The following is a 4,820-nucleotide window of genomic DNA, read 5'->3' as shown; positions in this document are numbered from 1 at the left end:
CTCCATGTCCCCACAGCCTCCGTGGGTCCCCACGGACCTCCTGTGTCCCGCAGCCCCCACAGACCCCCCACAGGCTCTGTGGGTCCTGTGTGTCCCTATGGCCCCCACATGTCCCCACAGCCACCACAGGCTCAATGAGTCCCTGCGTGTCACTATAACCCCCACAGGTCCCCACGACCTCCACAGGTCCCCACAGCTTCCACAGGTCCCCACAGCCTCCACAGGTTCCCGTGTGCCCCTACAGCCCCCACAGGTCCCCATGGCTCCCACGGGTCCCCACAGCCTCCATAGATCCCCATGTACGCCTAAAGGCCCCAGGTGTCCCCATGGCTTCCACAGGTCCCCACAAGTCCCCCACATGTCCTCACAGCCTTCACGGGTCCCTGCAAGTCCCCGTGGGCCCCCATGGGCCCCATGTATCCCCACAAGTCCCCATGGCCTCCATAGGTCCCCATGTGTCACCACGGCCTTCATGGGTCCCCACAGTCCCCACATGTCCCCACAGCTCCCTTATGTCCTCATGGCTCCTGAGGGTCCCTGCAAGCTCCACAGGTCCCCATGGCTCCCATGGGTTCACACAGCCCCCACATGTCCCCATGGTCCCTGTGGGTCCCCAGGGCCCCCATGACCTCCACAGGTCCCCACGTGTCCCTACAGCACCCATGGGTCCCCTTGGCCCCCATTTGTGCCTATAGCCCTCATGGGTCCCCGTGGCCCCCACTTGGGCCTATAGCCCCCATGTGTCCCTATGGCCTCCACAGGTCCCCACATGTCCCTGTAGCCCACACAAGGCCCCATGACTCCTGTGGATCTCCATGGACCCCACAGGTCCCCACGTGTCCCTACAGCCCCTATGGGTACCCATGGCCTCCCAGGTCCCCATGTGTGCCTATAGCCCGCATGTGTCCCTACAGCCCTGACATGTCCCCATGGCCTCCATGGGTCCCCTCAACCCCCACAAGCTCCCACAGCCACAGTCCCTCATGTCCCCATAGCCCCCATGCATTCCCTCAAGCTCCACCTATCCCCATGGTCCCTGTGGATCTCCACGTGTCCCCACATGCCAACCCCGACCTGTCCCCAGACCAGGAAGCTGCACATAGCTCCAGCAGCAATGATGTTTCAGGCCAGGGACATGGCAGCCCCTGATACCTCTGCCCAGCTCTTCTGGAGCACCTGGCACGTGCAGGAGCAAAGCTCACTCGGAGAAAGTAGTGTTTTACGGTTTTTGTTTATTTTCAAGAAAAAAAAAATCACCTTAAAATTGCAACTCAATCGGGTATTTGATGTGGTTCTTATGTATAGAATTAATAAACTTTGTTCTGACGTGGGGATTTATTTGTTGCAACATTATGCATGGTAAATAATTGCATATTCAAGATTTTGTGAAATGGGTGATGGGGAGAATGGAGAAGAGACATTTATAAAAAACATTATTTACAAAAATGATATCCACATAGTTGTATTCTAATCTATAAGGCAAGTAACATTTAAAATATGTTGTTTCATGATTATCTTCAACAAGTCAATACAACACATTCATATTACCAGTGGTCAAATACAAAGCTTTGCTGCAATAGTCTGTGTGCAACAAACCTGTATGTTTTTTTACAGTTTTTTCTCTGAGAACAGTAGGTAAGCAGCAAAGTTTTCATCACAGACTAAGCAGTACCTAGGCCATCGTAGACTAAAGGTATAATATATCTCATTGCACGTTTAGGCAAAAAAGGCCAGCCATTAATTAACTTATTTAACTTAAATCTTAAAAATAGACCTGTGTATCTTAATCCACAAATATTTATAAACATTTTATACATGAGGGAGTTCATAAAATGATACAGGGCAATACCCTGGGAAATCCAATTCACTTCTGGGGCTTCCTCTGGGTTCAGAGGTGTCACAGCGAGGTTCTCCTGTACCCTGTGCCCTCCACCCACCAGCCCGTGGCTGCAGGAACAGAGCTTCAAACCACAACTCGACTCGATTCCTCTCTCAGACCATGACTAACATCTCCATGCGGTTTATGCCATCAGAGCAACTGGGTGATTTCATCAACCTTAGAGCGTTTTGGAGTGGAAAACCCCTCCTGCGTGGATTACGAACCCAACAGCAGGACAGCATGTCCACAGCGATTCACCCTCTGTCCAGAGAGAGATTTCGAACGGAGGAATAAGATATTCTGAACACCTCGCTAAAACCTGGCGTGTTTTGTCACATACTGCTTGGCCTGTAGTGAAGTCCTGCTTGTGTGCAAACCTTTGAAGAGCATCGCCACACTAATGCATGCGATTTTAAGAACAATTGTCAGCAGCATTATCTGCAGTCCCTCCTAAAGTAATAGGGGAGGTCACGCAGGAGGTGGGGGATATTTCTGCACATCTTTTTGTAGCCTTGCAGTGAAAAAAGAATTAAAATACTGATGATCATAAAAACTGCCCGGCTCTGCAAGAATTACTTTCCTTGGGAAATTGTGAGAAAAAGAAGAAAATAATAATTCTGGCTATGAAATGAAATCTTTGAGACAGTAATTTCTTACCAGGAAAGTACAATGTGATGATGTTACGTATTTTGGTCATGGTAAGCTTCAAAATGAAGTTTTTTAACCAAGACATTTTCATATAAAAACAATAAAAGGGTAGGGAAAAAAATCACTCCATATTCAGTGTATTGAAGTGGCTTTCTCAAGTAGATATTGGGTGTTTGGGTAACAGACCCGTGGGCCGTATTTAAAAAAAAAAGGTGAAATGGAGCAGGATTCCTCTGAGACACAGAACTGCACCACGTGCCTGGTGGGCACAGGAACCGCACTGCTGCTGAAGGAGATGGGGAACTGAGGGAGAGGTCAGAGGAGGGCCAAATGTTTTTAGTAAAAGATGTTTGACTCTTTCTTAGGTCATTTAAAAATATGTCACCTTTTCATTGCAGTCCAGGCATTTAAAAAAGCTGCTGCTGGGAGAAAGTGAAGCGGTGATTCCTTACGTGATGCTCATGCTGCAGGAATCTCGGAGAGCAGCACTGAAAGGGTTGCACAGTGGCTGCTGGGGTATGGCTGCGGTTCGACAGAGTGCCATCGCTGGATGGTTTGGGTCATACGGAATTAGGTAAACAAACACAAGTACAACTTGTGGTGGCATGGGCAGCACGGCAAGGTCTCGGCAGGGACCTTGGTGGGAAAATAATCACCCGTGCAAGAGCTGACCAGTTTTTACAACTGGGCACTAAACAACCACCCTGGGTCTCCGTGATCATGTTAAAAGCAGAAAGCAGACGGGTCTCACCTGCAGGTGTGCCTGGCTTCTAAGTTTAAGCAGCATATTTCTCTGGTGTTCCCCATGCAGCCCAAACCCTGGGCACTGCCGTGAGAGACACCCTGACAGCATCCTGCAGCGAGGGTGTGACAGTGCCTGCAGCCTGCCTGGGAAACTGCCTTCCCTTCCCATCCCCTCCCTGCCTGGCCAAAATGGGATATCATTTTAACAGAAACTTTTTTTTTTTCCACCTATGTTTTAGAAAACCTCTAATAGATAAATCCTGAAAGGGCATACTGAAGACAAAATTAATTTAACTGAAATACCAAATAACAGCACTAACATCTTTAAGTCCAGCCTGCATTGCAAGGAGCGTGCAGTTGCGTAACTTCCTTGGTACAAGATCGCGTTCGTGTGACAAAGCTTTTCTGAGTGAAGCTACACACGTACGCACCGAGAACTCACACCAGCTGGGCAGGAATAGGAGTTTAATGGACAGGGGCCTTACAGCAAAAATAAGAAGCAGCTTTGTAACAGGGGAGTGATATTTAAGAACAAATGCAAACACCAAATGAAAAGCTTATTATTTGGTACTATTTCATACTAGGGAGTGATTTCATAGTTATTAAGAAATATTGTTAAAGTAGAAAATCAGTCTGAAACGTCTCCTGTGACAAGCACTGTAAGCTGGCTGAGAATCATGAATATTTGAACAAACAGAAGAAGAAAAGTTGCAAAAAAAAAGACTTCCTGCTCCTAACATCTAAAGACCCAAGTCTGCAGGTGTCTGTGGGGAAAAACACTGCTGCTCCGTCAGCACGCACCCTGCAGGCATGGGCTGCTGGCGGCTACCGGGGACCCCAGAGGAACATCCCTCCAGGGAGAGGTGGCTGAGGACACAGTCTAAAGGGAAAGGTCCACGGAAGTAACCAAGCTAAAGCCTTTCTGTGCATGCATCACACTTATTTATTAGTTGAATGCCTCCTTTATTTACCCTTTTTTTTACTCAGATAGTTAGATCTCAGTGCTGCTGAGTTAAGGGGTGCCAGCGCTGCGCAGTGCTGGAGGGCTGAGACCTCTTTTCAGCCTCAGCCTGACTTGGCAAAGACCTGCTGGACCACGTGCTCAGAAACAGCGCACCGATGCTTAGCTCTAGAAATGCAGGTGACTTACAGGCAAGCAAATCGCAACCCTTTCAACTCCCTGCTGATGTAGCTGCTCTCTGCTAGCGGGCAGGAAGTACCAAACAGATGCATTCCCTGAAGATACGCAGTTTTTCCTGCCTAAAAGCGGAGGTGAAACCTGCAGAGCTTGCGTGCCCTGAATGCAACAGGGCAGTGCATCCCTGTGCCCTCTCCGGAGCCAGGGGCTCTTGCCGCTACTACAGAAGCCGGAATTTGGGATAAACATCCCTATATATGCCCCTATTTGGTGCTCTAAATTTAAGTCTGATACATCCCAAGCTGCTGCTCATAATCTTTTTTCTGCTGACACCTTCTCAAAGCCATGTGGAAAGAAGACCAGGCTCCTGCACTTCAGACTTAGAAACGCAACTCGTCTGTTCCCCCTCAC

Source organism: Pygoscelis adeliae, unplaced genomic scaffold (genome assembly GCF_000699105.1).
Source record: "Pygoscelis adeliae isolate BGI_AS28 unplaced genomic scaffold, ASM69910v1 Scaffold402, whole genome shotgun sequence".
In the NCBI taxonomy this organism is placed as follows: Eukaryota; Metazoa; Chordata; class Aves; order Sphenisciformes; family Spheniscidae; genus Pygoscelis; species Pygoscelis adeliae.
This window is presented reverse-complemented; position numbering follows the sequence as displayed.